The 20018-nt window shown below is 38.8% G+C and overlaps 1 pseudogene; it reads right to left on the reverse strand.

Annotated features, from left to right (window-relative positions):
- Positions 1-2653: 2653 nt before the first annotated feature.
- Positions 2654-3830, reverse strand: LOC114046982 (annotated as a pseudogene).
- Between the last annotated feature and the right edge of the window lie 16188 nt (positions 3831-20018).

The raw sequence follows: 20018 nt of genomic DNA on the forward strand, positions 1-20018 counted from the left end.
CACACACACACACACACACACACACACACACACACACACACACACACTAAGAAGCCTGACTGTAGAAAAAGTCCAGAGAGAGAGAGAGACTTAAAGTTTCTTGCTCCGCTCCTTCTAATCTGTGTCTCTCTTCTCCCCTATACCTTTCTCATAGGATCATGGGACTATAGGATTTAGAGCAGGAAGAAATATTAGAGCATACCTAATCCAACTCCTTTATATTACAGAGGAGGAAACTGAGTCCCAGACAGGTTGTGGGTAGAAAGCAAATACCAAAGGAGGGATCCAGGTGTCCTTAAACAAGAGATCTCAATCAAAAAATTAGTCTATACATTGTTTTTCAGTGCAAATGTTTATAGAGATAAGAGCTTTCTCTGAGCAGTCAATCATTCAACAAGCATTAAAAAAAAAGTTCCTTCCATTTGCTGGCCATTTAAGTCTCTATCTTCCTCTTCCTTCCCTTTCCAGTGTGGCTTCTGGAATCAGTTAGTTTGATAAATTTCCCTTCATGTTTTATCTCTTCCTCTCATATTCCTCCCATCTTCTGGTGCTCATGGAAACCTAGCTTTATCCACAAAGACACTACATATCTTAACACCCTCTCCAAGCCTGCTCCTTCTCTCACATCATCTGACATACAGAACCAGGAGGAAAAGTTGGCAGACTCTTTTCTTCCTGTGGCCACTTTCAGACCTTTCCCGATCAATTAGCAAGCAACTCTTTTCCTTTAAAGTCCACTCCATTGTTTCCAGATGCTTGTTGTGTTCCTCTATGGACCTCCAGGTTACTCTCCCTTCTCAGTAAGTTCGATACCTGGTTCACAGTCTTCTTCTCTACCTGAAATCTAGATCCCTTCGAACACCCTGGCCTCCCAGTTCCTTAACTTCTTCAACTCCCATGACCTCTGTCTCCATCTACCTCAACTATGGGACTGGTTTTGCCTTTCTTTGTATTCCCAGAGCTTATCATAGTAAGTGCTTAATAAATACTTGATGACTGACTGTGCACAAGAGTGGTCCTTTTTTAGCTCTACTCCATGCTCTTCATCCCCACCTAAATTTGTCCCTAGTACCAGAACTAATATTTACAGATCTGTTGTTGTTGGGTCGTTTTTCAGTCATGTCTGACTCTTCATGATCCTCTTTGGGGTTTTCTTGGCAAAGATGCTGGAGTGGTTTGCCATTTCCTTCCCCAACTCATCTTGCAAATGAGAAAAACTGAGGCAAATAGGGGTAAGTGACTTGCCCACACACAGCTAGTAAGTGTCTGGGGCCAGATCTGAACTCAAGAAAATAAGTCTTTCTAACTCCAAACTGGGCACTTTATCCACTATACCACCTAGTCACCCATTTATAGATTTCCTCTTCAGTAACATAGACTACTAGATGGAAAGAAATAGCATAGTAGAAAGAGAATTGGGTTTAAACTCAAAAGACCTGAGTTCAAGTCCCAGGTCTGCTTTTTTTTTTTTTAAGCTGTGTTACCTTTAGAAATCATCTAACCTCTCTGGGCCTCAGTTCCTCAACTATAGAAGACCAGGTAGTGGTAGTAGATGGCCTCTGAGGTTCATTCCATCTCCAAATTTGTGATCTTGTGGCCTTGGGGCTACATGTGGCCTTGAGGCCGCAAGTTTCCCACCCCTGACCCAGCCTAATAGCATAGTCATTGCAATGAACTCCTCTGTGGCGCTCTTTTAAAACTGGCCACCACAGAGCAGTGGTGTTTCTTGGTGCTCTGCATACCTTTCACATAAGGGTCACACTGACACTCTCTGATCAGAAATGAGCCCAGTCCTCAAATGGCCCCATACGACCATGAGTACTTTATTTGAGAAAATTATTTATGGCTCAGTTTCCTTTAATCTCTTTTATTAATATTTCCTCGTTTACCCACAAAAGATATGTAGCCAGACTTTGAGCATGCCCAGATCACTTAAGATGGAGGCATGCATGTGGAAGAAGGCAGGGACCTGTGTTAGTTTCCCTACATGTGAATGGGAGCAGACTCTTTCTGTTGGCTTTATAGCTGGAAATATCTGTGTCTTTAAATCTACCTGACTGAGGTACAATGTCTCTCTTTTCCTACTGTCATCCAGGCAGTAAAAATCTGTTCACACAGAGCATAAGGACCATGAACTAATCCGGCTGTTTGGGTAAGGTCCATTTCCCTAACTCCAACCCGTATCAGCCCTGTGGCTCCCAAAATTGGTTCTGAGGTTCCGGTCTGTTTCATTTATCCTTTTCAGTTCTAAGCACAGGCAGTAGAATCTCTGGACCCAGGATCTTGAGCCATGACAACCTTGGAGACAGGATCCTGGGAGAAACTCAGTTGGTGGGGGCTTGAGCTAATGACAGACACTAGATATCCTTAACCCACTTAAAGGTACTGGAGAACCCTGGGGGAAGGGTGAAATGTAACATACCTGGCCACCAGGCAGTGAAAGCTAGAGTGGTCACTGTTACAGATATACTATATACCATCACTGAAGTCAGAAGATCTAAAATTATAGAAAGTTAAAAAAAAAACAACCAATAATACACGTTAGCAAAAACAATTTTATTTTGGGGGAGGATTAAAGTTTAAATTATTTTTAAGAGCTGCATATTGAGGAAATATCTAGCCCAATACATTTTACAATACAGATTAAAAAAAATCAAGGAACTCTATTGACACTTTCATTGTACTCTTTAGACTGCCAAGAAAGTTTGACAAGTTCAATATTTATAGACAGTCTTTTCTTGTAATGCTAGTAGTGTTTAGCGGATAAGATTTTAGTGGGTTTGTTGAAAAGGAAATATTTGTTTAGGTGGCTTTCCTAGTGCCTCCCAGCATTAATGCCAATATCTTTGTCATGGATAATTCCTTTGAAACATTCCTGGGTGAAGTTCAAACCTTGAGGGGTGTGCCACCAAAGATGGCTGATTGGTAATAGAAATCTCCAGTGCCAAAAGGAATAGGCACAGCTCATTCAGATTATCTCTCATAGGTAAAGTCATCAGGACCTGTATTGTATAGCCATGAATAGAGTTGAGCTGCAGATTCACCTAGGGTTTCCATACCAAAGTCATTTTCAAAGGCTTGATCTACATTCATACGGAAGACAAAGTCAACTTTATACTAGACATGGCCTTCAGTGTGTTCTCTAGTGGTCTACAGGTACATCATTTTAACAATATTTCCAAGGATTCACTTGAAAGACCTCAAACACTTTGAATTTCCATTGAGGGTTGAACTTGATACAAGGTATCCTGGAGTGGTCATCCACCATCAGGGAAAATATAACTTTTTGGCCTACCGAGAAGTACTTGTTATCAGATATTAAGAATATTTCTGAAGAATGATCAAGATAGATGGGAAAGTAATGAAAAATAAGTATTTTCCTGGATGTTATCAGAAGAAGCCATGTATTAAGATAATTTTTTAAAAAAACAACAAAACAATATAGGCTGTAGTATAGAATATATGGTGGCTAATCATATGGAACAAGGCTGGAAAGTCAGGGTGGTACCTTGCTCTCATTAGTGTCATATTCAAAATAACCAAATGAATCCCTGCTCCTCCCCACGTCCGCTCCCACGCACACTTCTGCTGATTTCACTCTCAAATGAGTCCGTATTAAAATGGATTTTTGTACACAGCCTGTGCAGCTAGGTGGCACAAAGGATAGAGTGTTCCATCTGAGGGGAAAAAAAAACACCTGAATTTCAATCTAGTCTCAGACATTTATTAGCTGTGTGACTCTAGGGCAGGCCTGCACAACATAGGAAAAATGTAGGGTTGCCACAGCGCACTCGCTTCTGTTTGTCACGTGACCCTCGGCAATCAACCATCTTTAGTCTGTCTCTAGTCTAACTTATGTGCAGTCAAGAAGTTTACAAGTTGTACAGGTCTGCTGTAGGGCTTAAGCAAGTCACTTATTTTGTTCTTAAATAAAATCGGGATCAAAATAGCACTTATTTCAGACGGTGGCCTAAAGAATCGTATGGAATAACTTATGCAAAGTGTTTTGCGAAACTTAGGCTTCAAATAAGTGCATATTATTATTATTATTATTGTTGTTGTTGGTAGTGGCAGTGGTAGTAGTAGTAATAGTAGTAACAGTAGTAGTTGTCGTTGGCAGGGATGTAAGCAAAAGGTTACCAGCTCTACCAGTCCCAAGAGGTCTGGCTTCAGAAGTTAAATTTGCATAAATTTGCATTGTAATTATGAGAATTGAAAGGAATTTTCTAAACTCAAATCAGATAGTGGATTGGGACCTGGGAGTAACTTAAGAACCAGAAGCCAAGGAGTTTACAAGACAGAGAAATATATAAGGACTTTCTGTCTGACTTTTGGATATGCATCTCAAAAAGGGAGAAACAGCCAAAAATTAAAAGAGAGGAAGAGGCCATAAGGTAGCTCAGGGCTGTTATAATGCTTCTGATCTGGCCAGTCCTGCAGGTGGTAGCCGAGGGCCTACAGAGAGTAACAGGTGGTAGCCAATGATGTCACTTGACTAGTCAGTAGGAGAGTAGCATGCAGCCTCAGTTTAGTAGTGAGATGGAGAGAGGCTTGGATGCACACTTGAAGTTCTGACTTGTCCTGGCTACTTACATGTGCCTTACACATGGGTCCTCTCCCACATGGGTTCCTTTGACACATGTCAATCCCTTTCCCTCATACGTTCCCAGGCTATAAGTGTTCCCCTCCTCAGTGTTATAGAAATCTGTGTGCACCCCTTGTGTCTATGGGTAAGTCTTCCTCGTCATTTATTTTGTTGTGCTATTCAACTACATTCCTTTTTTCTTCTTATTAAACATCTGTTTGATCCATTAAAAGAGACGCTGGGAAGGATTATGAGATGTGGTTTTGAGTGGATGCTGATGTAAAGTATACTTTGACCCTAGGGTCACTTTCAGGGAGTTCCCTCCACTGGCCTATGGCTATTGAATAAAAGTGCTAACTGAACTGGTTTTCTGTTTGAAGACCTGAAATCTTGCCAAACAAAACACCCATACTGGAATTGTTTTCTGTGGCAAATTGTTTTCTGTGTGAGCAAAATAGGATCAATGGAATTCAAGTTAGCATTTTCCAAATACACCTGTCCAGTTCACATTTTAATTAGAATGTTGATAAAACCAATAAGCCCTGGAATGAGTTCACCATCATTTGGATTCTCATATATTTACCAGTAGGCTTCAGGCAAGACTTTTGAAACTCAAACCCACAATAAATTGACAATAGCACCAAGCGCTTCAATTTTGAATGTCAACCTGATAAAAAGTACACCTCAGTCAAAGGCATAGGAAAAGGAAGAAGGTGTGAGAGCTCTGTCCCCAGGTCCTCTTAGGAGTAATTTCTTTGACTTCGCATATAGCATTTTCTGCCTAAATACTATGGGAGTTTAGAGGCAGATTCACAGACAAGATGACCTCAAACAGCATAGTCTATTTCTTTCTTTTCTTATAGGTCATAGAGTCAATATCTCTCTAGAGGCTGCATTGTGTGGTAGTTATTTTGCCTCAGAGTTCGTGTCCCAGCTCTGACAAATATAGGCTATGTGACTCTAGGTAAGTCATTGAAAGTCTCAGTATCCCCAGGAAACTCTTTAAAACTATAATTGTACAGAAAGTGCCAATATGCTAGGAAACACAGTGGATGGAATGCTGGACTTGAAGTTGAGATGATCCGAGTTCAGATCCAGCCTCAGATACTTAGCTGTGTGACCCCAGGCAAGCCACTTAATCTCTTTTATCCTCAATTTCTTCATCTGTAAAATGGGGGAAAATAATGATATCTGCCTCCCAAGGTTTTTGTGAGGACAAAAATGAGGTAATATTTGTAAAGTTCTTTGCAAATCTTAAAACATTTTACATTTTCATCATCATCATCATCATCATCACCATTATCATTATAATCATAATTCTTATCTGGATCAATAGAGGAAGTTCCTTATTTGAACCACCTTGCCCTGATGAAATCACTGTTCTGGTGAAAAAAAATTTATTTTTTATCTGCAACTCTGCCTTCCTTCCTTATAACCTGACCAGCTCAGGCCAGTTCCCCATCTCACCTTCACTTTCTTCTGGCTAATGACATGCAGATAGGCATGATTCTCCCCTCTCCCCCAGGGATCCTCAACCTCTTATTATATAAGATAGGAAGAATCTCTTTTGTCCTATTCCTGGAAACTCTGACTCAAAGGGAGATAACACCAGCCAATGTTTACTAGCCTCCTACACCATGTAAAGCATTCTTCTGGTGATTAGGAAAACACAAAATGTAGTTAAGATATCTTCCTTGTTATTATGGAACTTATAGCCTAGTAAGGAAATAAGCAACTCATATGATTAACTTTAATGTACATTATTATATGACAGGTGCATCAGAAAGACCCAAAGTGCTAAAGGAGAGTTGAGAGGGAAGCTTGTTCAGTTGGTTAGTTCAGAAGAGGCTTTAAAGAATCACAGAATCTTAGAGTTGGATGGTTCTTCCAAAGTCATCAAGGATAACCTGTACCTGACAGGAATACCCACTCTAACATGGGGATAAGTGGCCATCTGGTCTCCGTCTACAAGACACAGTAAATGGGAGATATCTATTGCTTGAGGCAGCCAGATCTACTTTGAGACAGTGTGACAGAGATTGTCTGAGGAACACTGATTAAGTACAACTGCCAATCATTCAATGAATGACGCAGACATAAGGAAAAAAAATCCACAGTCTATTATACTCAGAGCACAGATATAACTCAACAGCAACAATAAAAGTCAATGAGCTCCAGCCATCAGTTCTAAACTACATTCATTTAGGTTTTGATTACATAAGCAGCATGGAGTATATGGGTGTTAGGGAAGACTAGTACTTCTGGTGTGAGGGCTGCTGAGCCCTTTTCAGGGCTGCTCATCCACTTTTGGTGTCCACCTATCACCCAGCTCTCATCTGTGGTTCCAAGAAGCTATAGAATGTGCAGTGGCCACACCCTGGTAAACCACTTTGGCAGACAGGCTAAACAAGGCCGAGGGTAACCAACGGGCCTCAAACCCATTGGTGATTTAGGGGAATGTCTACCCCAAACATGAGAAGACTTCCCCTGGTTGAGTGGGCAGATATGAACAATTTGTTCCAGTGCTCATGAAGTCAGCAGAAGTAGGCACTATGGAGTACTTAGAGCTTGATTAGACATTGAAGATGCCAAAGTCATTCACTGCATCTTGACTTTTGTCAATGACTTTGGAAGAGAGAGTGAGGTCCATGATTTCATGCAACTCTGCCTCACTTAAATCCAATTTACGTATGAGTCAAAAGATATAATCCATACCATTTTACCATTTTACCTACCTCAAAGTCCTGTGGTGACAGGCAAGTGATGAAGTAGCAGGTGTGGATACACTGGGAGCTGTAGTCTCAGCCCTACACACAGGCAGCCCAAGGTATAGGTGTAGGGTACCATCTGAGCAGCCTTTTTTAAGCACCACACTGCTCACCTCCTGGTGTGAGAAATGGGCTAGAAAAGGTTCCCTAAAAATTGTCTATTTCACCAAATCTAACTCCAGCCTGCTTTTACTGTGGGAACTCTATCCTGTGGTCAAAACACAAAAAATGTACAAAAAGCTTGTTAAGATGATTCCACTCACCAATGGTACATGAGATTTGTGTATGCTTATGGACAACACAAAATCCAATAGACCTCTTGTTGTGAGAGAACTCAACAGTTATTGAATCTAAACAGCAGCCCTGAGTGAAACAAGGCTGGCAAATGAAGGTCAGTTTACCAAAACTGGAGCTGAATACATGTTTTTCTCGAGCGACCATAGTGATAGGGAGCACCATGAAGCTAGCATAAGTTTCCTAAATCTTCATAAATTCATAAATTAGTAAATCTCATTTCTCTGTTTCTAAGAAGGTAGCATTTAACTTCTTTAAAAGTAAAATGCAAGTGATGCTTAGGGAGATAAGGATTCTTGGTTCAGTAAGAAGGCAGATGAAATTCAATTTTACACTTAGAGTAACAATCCAAAGTGCTTTTATAATGGCCCTGAAAACTATTTATGAGTCAAAGATATATGGTGCATCTCGACTACTCAGCACCGATGGAACCATATTGATTAGTGATAAGGACATGATCCTGGAGAGATGGGCTGAATGCTTCTACAATGTTCTCAACAGACCAACAACCAACACTGAAGTCATTGACCATATACCTCAGGTTGAAGTCAATCCCTCTCAAGCCAAACTTCCAACTGAAGAGGAGGTTTGGAATGCCATTAGGCTCCTGTCCTGTGGCAAAATATCTGGTGCTGATTGTATTCCAGCTGAGATTTACAAGGCAAGGTGTCCACTGCTCAAACAAAAGCTAACTAAAATCTTCTGGGTTTTTGGCAAGAGGAGGTTATCTCCCAGGAGTTCAAGGGTGTCTCCATTGTCCATCTCTATAAAAGAAAGGGAAATAGGTCATCCTGTAACGATCACAGAGGTGGGGTCTCTCTTTTAGTCATTGCTAGTAAGATTCTTGCCACACTCCCCCTTAATAAACTGATCTTTCACTTGGAAGACGGTCATTAGAATTGAAGTATATTATGGAGACTAAGCAGGGTTGATTTAGATATAAAACTTTATTAATTAACTTAATAGTGTTGAATTATCCCACTATCCTATTCATCCTAGAATAAGGGGGTTTCAGGTATCAGATCGCCCTAAGGACTAAAAACCAATGACCTCCTTGCCTACAATGCAGACATATATCATTAGAATAGGAGCCTGTGTGGTGATTCTAGAAGCAAAAGGAATGATTATCAAAGGCCTTAGACACATCTTTAGGGATAGTTGTCAGAGTCAATTATTTGGGCAGCCTGTTTTTCAATTTTAGGGCAGAGTTTCTGATTCTCAAAAATGCCTTAAATTCTCAAAAATTCTGCCCAAATGTACCAATAAGTTATTTAGTAGAGGAACTGGTTTTCTATAGTAATATAAGCCCAAGTGGGGTATTGAAATCAAAGGATCATTCTTGAGACCAAGGATATTTATCCCTTGAAATTAATCCTGTTCACACATTTTCACCAAGATTTTTAAACTGAGTTTTAGATAATTTGGATTCCTTGAAAAGAGTCTTCCCCCAATTAGCCAGGAGGCAACTCACAAGGGTGTCTTTAGAAGAAATGGACTGACTAGATCCTATACTTTGGAGTGAAAATTTATACCAGGAAAATTTGAACCAGAATTTGAGGGACCCAAAAGAAGAATGGTTTCAGAATCATTTTTTTCTACCAAATCAGAATTGCTAAAACCAGTTCGTTGAAACAAATTAACTGAAACTAAATCACAGGCTTAATTTAAATGAAGACAATTCATTTAAGTCAATTTATTGGACCCCTCAAAATAAGTTATGTTATTCCGGGGTTTGCTGTCGGTGGCAGTACCAATGCTGTAAAATAGATAATTGAGACAGTAAAAAGAAAGAAAGAGATCCCCAGATGATTTCTGACCAATCCTCAGTATAACACTGAGATATATGCCAGAGGTATATTCTTACCAGGGTCACTTAACTAGTGATCAAACCATAGCACTGGACCTTATCTGGGTCAAATCAGAACCAGAACCAGATCAGAAAGGAGATTTCTGAATAAGCTACAACAGTGCTTTTTATACCAGACCGGAACCACTGAACCAGGACCATTTAACCAATGGTCAGAAACATTGTGCCACACTCTAACCCAGGCTGGACCAGAGACAATGGCCACAACAACACACAGGCAAGTCTCTTGCTTGTGTGCTTGCAAACAATGAGATTAAAAAAAAAAAGGCACAAGGTATTGAGGCAAAAATAGCACACAAGGTTTGGGGAGGAGTAGGGGGGAAATGCCTTGTCCTACCTGTTAAAATCCAGAGTCCCTCAGTCCAGCCCTTGCTTTAGAATCACAGACAATTGCTTATCAGAATATCTGGGTGGCTACCAGACTGAACACCCCAAAAGTTTCAACAGACAGTATTCAAATGCGAGAAACAAAAACTAGAGAAAAAATACAGAACCATGCATCGAAATACACAGGACACACATAAAAGACAAATTGACCTCCTTTTCCTTGAATTTTTTTCCTTTTTGGACAGTAGTCTTTGTGGCCTGGCTGAATTTTACCCCTTCAAAATTTCTCCAGGGTAAACATACCTTTGTGTGCACCGGAGAACTTGAGCAGTGGAAACCCTGGTCTTTCCAACCTCATTGATAAATATCTCCTCTCTGAGTTCATGTTGTGCATAACTACTGCCAAATATATATTTACCACAATGCAGAAATTATGGAGGTAAAAACCTAGGTTTTACTATTATGCTCAAGCAAAGGTTCAGGCCTCAGAGAAGACCTGAAAAATTATGAAGATTCTGACAAGACTTCTTATAGACAAAAGTATGTCAGAGAGACAGAGAAAGAATTTATTTACATATTGCAATCTTGTACATTCCTTAAGTTCCCTTTCACTTTTATGGCCTAAGAGGACAGACCCATAATCCCATGCTTGCTTCAATGTCATAGGAGCTGAGCAAATTTAATTAATCAGAGTCATAATCTCATATATCTCCTAAGGAAACAAACTTCATCAAACAAACTCTATAGGTAAACTAAATCAGGTTACAAAGTTAACTACATTTACAGGATTCACAAATAGACTAATTGAGGAAGAGGATTGATATGTCACTAAAGAATTAGAAAAAATTGAGATTCTTCCTCTGGCTTCTTATTTTTTATGATTATTTATCATTTACTATATTATTCAGAAAACTTTAAATTATTATACTGTTTAAATCCAACTTTATGTACTTAGAGATTGTTTGAACCCAGAATGTCACCCTGACCTCTGTAACCCTCTAGAAATGCTGAAGATGACTATGAGGAATTTTAGGTTCCTCCAGGTCCTGGATCTACCCAAGAATGTTTTGGGTCCCCTCACTTTGGTCTGGTTTTGGGTCCACCCTCACTTGTGTTTTGGGTTCCCCTTATGTTTTGGCTTTGTCCCGATTTTGTTGAATGTTTATTTACATTTACTCACATTCATTTCAATCTACCGTGCTTTAAGTCGTCCTCTTGACTGTTGAATGGGTGTGGCCTCAGACAAATTGAGATCTGGGAAAGACCTTAATTTAGAAAGGTCACGGTCACCCACCACATCCTGGGCCATAGCCAATCATCTCCACCTTTGCCTTGCCAATGGACTTCTATGGGTCTGGAGGAGAGAGTGAGGTTGCCAACTTTGTGCAGCTCTGTCTCATTTATTTCTCATTTATTCCAAGTCAAGACATTGCCCTCATGATGTCATTGGTCCTCTTTGAGAAAGAAAGACAAACAATAACAACCTTTCTGCCCTCTGGGCCAAATTGTTTAACTGTCTCTGTGTGGTTAATAAATGGGCAGCTTTGTCTGAATCCTATAAAATGTAAACCTTCCAGAGCCTGGATGAGAGGGAGCCATACCGCCTTTTTGGCTTATTCTCCTCTACCAAAGGACATGATGTATTTCTTTCTAAAACTATTTCAGATTTTGGAGTTTGTTTTTGTGAACAAAATATCTAATGAATGCTCAAGGGTTTAAATAAATTTTCTTATGCCATAGGACAGGTTTTGGTCAGATGAGGTTAACACTAACCAAAATTTGCAGGGGGAATGACCCCAAGTCCTGAGTCCCAAATAATGAAAGAAAATTTTAAAATTCCCATGACAGAAGTTTGTCCTTACATGATGCCTTAATGTTCCCCCCTGCAATGTCTACCCTTGCTCCTAGTTTTGCTTTCTGGGCCCAAGCCAAACAAGCCCAATTCCTCTTGCACATGGCAATCCTTTAAATATTATGTATCTATCCCCCATAAGTTTTCTTTTGGAGAAGATCCTTTAGAGACAATTAGGTAGCACAGCAACTTGAAAGTCAAGAACACCTGAGTTGAAATCCTGCCTCAGGCACTTACTAGCTTGGCAAATCACTTAACTTCTTTTGGCCTCAGTTTCCTCATATGTAAAATGTAGAAAATAATACCACCCACTTCACAGGTTTCTAGTGAAGATAAAGTGAGATAAAATTTGCATAACATTTTGCAAACCACAAAGTACTCCATAAGTGCTATCATCATTATTTTCTTTTCCAGGCTAAAGACTTCCATTTCCTTCAACTGACCTTCCTATAGCATAATGCTGGGGCCCTTAACCATCCTAGTAGTCTTTCTCTGGATCTTCTTTAGCTTATTAAGGTTCTTCTTAAAATGAGGTTCCCAGAACCAAGTCCAGTTGTCAGAAGGACAATAGGACAGCCACCTCCCTATTCCTGGAATCTCCACCTCTCAGTGGTAGCCTAAAATTTATTGACTGCAAAATCATACCATGGACTCACATTGAACTTGCTATGCACTAAAACATCTGTAATCCTTTCCAGACTAAGTGTCATCTCTCCAAAGCATCCCCATCTGGGCTTTGTGAAGATGACTTTTGGAACTTTAATAATTAACATTTATCCTCATTAAATTTCACCTTATTAGACACAGCTCCACGGTCTAACCTGTTGGTATCTTTTTGGATCTTGACTGTCATCCAAAATATCCCTCAACCTTCTTGGTCTTGTATAATCTTCAAATTTGGCAAAGAAACCATCTATGCCTTTACTCAAGTGACTTATAAAGAGGTTGCCCAGCACAGGGACAATGACAGATGCCTGGGGCAAGACATTAGAGATCTTTGTACAATTTAGCATTGAGCTATTAATGACTACTCTTTGAGTGAGGCCTTTCAACCTATTCCAAATACACCTAACTATATCATTGTCTAGCTTCATCTTTTAGGGTCAGTTGAGTGGATAAAGCACTGGACCTGGAGTCAGGAAGTCCTAAGTTCAAATCCAGCTTCAGACACTTACGAGCTGTGTGACCCTGGGCAAGTCACTTAACCTCTGCTTGTCTTAATCCATTGGAGAAGGAAACAGCAAACCAGTCTGGTATCTTTGCCAAGAAGACCCCATGGACAGTATGGTCCGTGGAGGTCATGAAGAGTTGGACACAGCAGAACAATAACAAGCCTTATCTCTCCATCATGTCCATAAGAATAGAATGGGAGATTTTGTCAGATGTTTTGCTAAAATCTAAGCAAAGGATATCTATAACATTGTCCTGATTTACTAGTCTGGTAACCCTGCCACACAAGGAAATGAATTTAGCAGTGTGGTATGATGGGGAAAAAATTGGACTTGGAATCAAAGAAACTGGGCTTCAGTCCCAGCTCAACCAGTTACCATCTCTATGTGTTACTTAACCTCTCTGGGCAGATGTTTCCTTGGCTGTAAAAGATAAGGTTGGCCCAAAAGACCTCTAAAGTCCTTTCCAGCTCCAAATATATGACCCTATGACCTGTTCCTCATAAATTTATTCAGGCTGTTCATAATAGGTTTTGTTTTTCTTGCTTTCTCAATGGGAGGAGGAGAGAGTGGGAAGGAAAGAATTTGGATACCAAAATAATAAATTGAATTTCTAAAAATTACATTTCAAAAATAAAGTATATATTACATTTTACACAGTAAAATAAAATAAATTAAGTAGATTTTTTGTTATCTAATAATCTAGTCATTCAATGACCACCCCTTTAATAAAATATTCCAAAATTTTGTCTGAAATTGAAATTAAGCTCATCCAGCCCATATGCAGAGTCTACTCTCTGTCTGATTTTGAAAGACTGGGGCATTTGCCCTTCTCGAAGCCTATAGCACCTCCCTTGTCCTTCACAATCTTTCAATGATCCCTGATAGCAGCTCAGCTTTCACATCTACCAATTTCTTCAATACCTTGGGACATGATTCATCTGGGCCAGGTAACTTTGAACTCATGGAAGATAGCTCCCTGCCCTCTTCCTATTTTCCTCCTTAGCTTGGCTTATGTTTACATATCAGCTCCCACTTAGCCATTTTCATTTTGTTCTTTCTATTTCCATAGAAACAGACTAGTCACAGAAACAAACTAAGAGTTCAGCCATTCTGCATTATCTCTGTCCTTAGCATCCCTTCTAACCCAAGCAATGGTCCTCTCCCTTCTTTGAGCTTATCCTTTTTCCCAATCTAGTTCAACAAACCAACCATAATCCTTGTTTTGGGGTCCAAAAACACAAAAGGCTTGCTTCTCATTTAGTGCACTTTAAAACAGGCAATTGGTGAAAAATAAATGAGATATGCAATTAATAAATCATAAAAACAATGACTCTTGGGGAGAAGGTTTGATCAGAACATTAATTTTATGATAGTCATTCCTCAGATCTATATTTTACATGGGGTTAGTGGGGCGGGATTGATTTCCTTATACTCAATAATTCTTCCCCAAGAACTGGCGCTCAGTGGACACTACATGTCTGTGGGGACTATAACCTGAAGTATGTCCAGAAGACCACGAACAGGTTAGTTGAACTCTGTGCTCTAACCAATCTGCATTGCTTTCTTTTTGCCTAATGTATCCAGCATTCTCTTTCTTCTCTATACTCAACTTCTTCCTAAACCTAGAGTGGCCTGTCTCTCACTCTTCATCTGTTGAATTTTTATCTAGTCTTTACTTTTTAAATCTTTATTGATGTCTTTTATTGTTACATTACTTTTATTTCTCAATATACTCCTCCCATCTCCCCCATCTAGAGTTATTGTTTAGTCATTTTTTTCAGTCATGTCTGACTCATCAGGACCCCTTCTGGGGGGTTCTCTTGGCAAAGACACTGGAGTGGTTTGCCATTTACTTTTCCAGCTCATTTTATGGATGAGGAAACTGAGGAAAACAGGGGTAAGTGATTGTGCAGGGTCACACAGCTAGTAAATGTCTGAGGCCAGATTTGAATTCATGTCTTCCTGAGTCCAGGTCCAGTGCTCTATTTATTGTACCATCTAGCTGCCCTCTCACCTAGAGAGCCATCCCTTATAACAAAGAATAAAAAAGGAAGAGGAGGGGGAAAGGAAATTCAGCAAAGCTAACCAACATACCAACCAGACAACATGTAAAAGTGTTCCATGCCCATGGTCCTCCACTTTTTCAAAGAAGAGAGGTGTTTTCTCATATTTCTTCTTTGAGGCCAATCTTGGTCATTATATTTAAACAGCAGTAAGTTTTATCTTTGTTATTATTTCTTTTCACCTATTCTTTAAAATCCAAAACAAAGGGCATGTCCTTCATATAATCATAAAATCCCAGAATTTGAGAGTTTGAAGCGGCCTTGTTGGCTTTCTAGTTCACCTCATACCAGAAAGGAATTCCCACTATAACATATTCAAGGAATGGTCTTCTAAACTCTGCTGGAAGACCTCCAAGGAAAAGAAATCCACCATTTCCAGCCCATTTCACTTTTGGTCAGCTCTAAATCCTAGGAAATGTTTGTCCTGACATCAGTCTTGTTTGCCTTTTTGCAACCTCTATAAAATTTATCTAGTGGGGCCAAACAGATCAAATCCAATTCACTTTCCACATTACATCTCTCTAAAACATTTGCACACAACTCTCATGTCCAATTTTCCAAATGATCTCTTTCTCAGGCTAAACACTACCAGTTCTGTCAATAGGTCTTCATATGATATGGGTTCAAGACTCTTCATCATCCTTCATTCACCCATCACCAAACCATAGATTCCTGAGATGAATTCCACTGGAAATCTCCTGCCATGTTGATGTTGAACCATTGATGACAACTCTCGGAGTGAGGACAACCAACCAGTTCTGCATCCACATAACTGTATTATCATCGAGTCTATATCTTTCTATTTTCTCCACAAGGAGAGCAGGAGATACTGTATCAAAAGCTTTGTTAAAATCTAGGCAAACTAGATCAATTGTCTTCCTCTCGTGTAGTCTCTCCTGATACTCCTGGTTAGTAACAACCTTATCATCCTTGAATCTTGCTTAGCACTTTTTTGTGACTCTTTAAAGTATTCATCATGTGTGATTATTTGAATTAGAGTTGTCTATATATCATAACTACATACAAAATTATAATTTCCATGGGGCAGAACTTATGCTGCTATACTGTGGTATCTACCCTAATACCCTGCACAGTGTTAAGGACTATTCCAAAAATGCTTATTAAGGGGTTTGCACACCATGACATATGAAGAATACACCAAAGGCATTGGGAGTAGTTAGATTGAAGGAAAGACCCACAAAAACTGTATTCAAGGATGTTAAGGACTGTCATTGGAAGGATGATGCTAGAGGGTAGAAATAGGATTAAATTGTGGAAGTAGTAAGAAGAAGGATTTGGTTGAAAATAAGGAAAAACTTTTTAAAAAACTAAGTATTTTATTTTTCTCCAGTAACATGTAAAAACAATTTCTAACAATGGCAGGTAGTATGGCAGTAAGCTCTCCATTGTTGGAAGCTTTTAAGCAGAGAGTGGATGGCCACTTTTCAAGTATATTATAGAGGCCTTTCCTAAATGGAGCAAACAATTGGACTAGATAATTTCAAGTGTTCCTTACAAATCTGATGTTTTCATGTTCAAGTTGAAGTGAAGCAAACATTAGTTGCTTACTCTATGCCAAAAATTCCACCTTTTAAGTCTTCTTCAGAACATAGCTTGAACTGGAGGATTTTGTTCTACAGAAGTCCAGACTCTTTCAAGCTTATTAGGACCAAAGTACTTAGAACTGGAAGAGACTTTAGAGTTCATGTAACCCGAGAATTCTTATTTTTTTCTTTTGTGTGGAATCTTTCGGCACTTTAGTGAAGCTTAGGGACTTTTTCTGACAATAATGTTTGTAAATTCATAAAATAAAATGCATAACATTATAAAGGAAACTGATTACAATGCAATAATAATCAATATTAAAAAGTTCATGTTTCTCAGGTTAAAAACCCCTGATCTAGAATGCTTCTTTGAGTTTGAAACAGCTGGTTCTGGGAGAGGGTGAAGGGACATACCTCATTTTTAAACTAATTAAACTAATTTTGTTACTAATTTTTAAAAATACCTACATGGTATATGATTGTGATGGAATACTACTATGCTATGAGAACTGATGAGCTCAATGAGCTTAGAAAAACATGAAAAGACTTACATGAAGTAATGAAAAGTTAAATGAGTAGAACCAAGAGAATGTTGTATATAGTAACAACAACATTGTTTTAAGAATGACTTTGAGCAAAGAAGTCATTTTGACTATTATAAATACTCAAATTAACCATAAAAGACATATGAAAAAAGATGCTATCTGTATCTAGAGAAAAAACTGACAAATAGAAGTATGTATAGAATAATTTTACATCAATATACCTATTTGTTTCTAATGGTAGCCATCTCTAGTGAGAGAGAGGAGGAAAGGGAAAAAAGGAAAAAAAATAAATTTATATAACTTTATTATATATTTAAAAGGAATAGCAAGTTCCTCATAATGGATTTGCAGTTTCATGTATAATCATTTTTTTATTATACTATGTTATGAAAATGCTTGTTTTATTCCATAAATTTAAAATAAAATAAATTTTAAAAATACCCACATAAAATATCAGCTTGGCTGATTTATGTTATTTAATTTAATTCAAATAGCATTTATTCAAGTTCAAGGGACTGTGATAAGCTTTGAAGATACAAAGACAAAAGCCAAACAGTCTTTGTCCTCAAGGAGTTTCCATTTTATTGGGGGAGGGGTAGAGGGGATGAGCCACATTTATGCTGAAGCAATTATAAAATATATACCAAGTAAGATCATATTACTTTTGAAGTGGGGAGCAGTAACCATTTGGGACATCAGGAAAGGCCTCTTATGAGATGTGGCATCTGAACTGAGCCTGGAAGATAGCTATGGGTTCCAAGAGGTGGAGGAAGAGAATCCCAGGCATGGGGACAGCTTGTGGTGAAGGTCCAAAGGAAAGAGGTGGAATGTTTGTGCACCAGGAAATTAAAGTGTCATGCCAGGAACAGCAAGCAGGGCAGTTTGACTGGAACATGGAGTTATATAAAGGGTAGTAATGTGAAATCAGTCTGGAAAGATAGGTTTGAGCCAGATTGTGAAGTCACCAGAATAAAAACAACACTTTTGCTCCTAAGCGTTACATAAAAGTTACCTATAAGTAAATTCCCAAAGCAAGTCCAAAGCAGAAAGAAATCAGCAAGAATAGAATATTTTTTCCTTTAGAAAATATTTTTCTTTATTGCGATGGAGGATAAAAAAGATGGAGAGTAGATTAAAAAACATACAGCAAACCCAGAGCGAAATGTGGACAAGTTATATCTCTGTCCTTTCTAAACCTCAATTTCATGCTCTCTAAAGTGGGAGGGATAATAGCTGACAGTGGTAGAGAGATTTAAGTTTGAAAACAATCTACATGTTATCTCATTTGATCATCACAACAACATGACCTCTGAGGCAGGCTCTCCAAGTGGAATCATCCTCATTTTACTGATGACAGAACTGTGACTCAGAGAGGTTGTCACACAGCTATTAAGTGTGGGAGTTGAGATTCCAAACCATGTCTCTTCTAACTCCAAATTCAGTGCTCTACTCACTAGAATTAGCCACTTAATGTGTATAGATAGGTAGATATAGATAATATGTCTATATATACATATATGAATATATTTACATATGCATATATGCAAATATACGCACATATTTGAATATATGTATACATGCATACATATATTTGGGAAACATCTGAGTATACATATAGAATTCTTGGGCTACCTAACTCATAGGGGTGCTCAGAGATTAAACCAAATAATTGGTGACAAGCTTTGTAACTGTCACGAACCATTCATATATGAGGTATAAAAATTGTTCATACTGCTGTGTTGTTTCCCCATCTCCCTAAATTAGAACCTCTCGCATTGTCAGTGGAGCTCCTATTGCCATCTAAGGAAGCCAAGATGCTTCATCTTATAGAACACCAAATGCCCAGGCAGTCTGATATGGTAGTAAGAGACATGGCTCTGGTCCTGAGTTCAAATCCCACCTCTGGTGCTTCCTACCTGTGTGACTTTAGGCACTTCATCTCCATGGGTCTCAGTTTCCTCATCTATAAAGTGAGGGGGAAGGACTATATAACCTCTAAGGACTTTTTCAGCTTTAGAGTTATGATCCTATGAACCACAGAGGGCATCAATGATGTGGTTAAGGCTCTAGACCTCTGGCAGACCTTTGTCACTAGGTGTTCAGGTTCCACTGCCTGGTCTGGTCTGTGTCTGTGTGAACATTGAAGTATATACCTTAACCTACAGGTCACCAAACTAGACCTGCTGCAAAGAGGATTTGTTGTTTCAGATCTTGCAACGATATTTTTTGTGATAATATTAGTATTAACTTATCTTTATTTAAAGCTTTAGAATGTCAGGGTATATACAGAGTCAGTTATTTGTGTTGAGTTAGTATGGGTGATTTCATTTAAAAACTTTGTTTAAAACTTGAGTATGTGGCAGCTAGATAAGATGGGGGTGTACATGCTCCCTCATCCCATCTCCTCATAATTGTATACTCCAATCAAAGTACTTAGGGAGGAGCTGAGGTGGCATTAATCCCATCTCATCCTGATTAGGTATTTTAATCAAAATAATCTTTGCACTTACAAGGAAGTTGTTTACTCTTGTCTATAAAAAGCAGTGGCAGAGCTCAAATCTCCACTAACCTACCTAAGGCTTACTCCTTTGGCATGATGAATAAAATCTTTTAACTTTCTCTTCCTGAGTTTGCTATATTAATCAGCGTGATGCCTGAACAAAGATTTTTTTTTTTGGAAATCCTTTATATATTTTTTTTCCTTATTTGATCCTTAACATACTTCTATTAGGCAGTTAGTGCAAGAGTCTCGTTCCCATTTCACAGATGAGGAAACTGAAGTTTAGAAAGGCATGTGATTTACCCTTCCCATAGGCACTACCTCTATCCTTCCTTGTGTTTCATTTCTTTTCTGTTCAATGCAGAGACCACCGAGCCAAACTCATTCTCTTCAGCACTTAGAAATCCTCTATTCATTTTTGTTGTTGTTCAGTCATTTCAGTTGTGTCTGACTTTTTGTGACCCCGTTTGGGGTTTTCTTGGAAAAGATGCTAGAATGATT

This window comes from Vombatus ursinus, unplaced genomic scaffold (assembly GCF_900497805.2).
Source record: "Vombatus ursinus unplaced genomic scaffold, bare-nosed wombat genome assembly UNPS02014786.1, whole genome shotgun sequence".
NCBI classification, from domain to species: Eukaryota; Metazoa; Chordata; class Mammalia; order Diprotodontia; family Vombatidae; genus Vombatus; species Vombatus ursinus.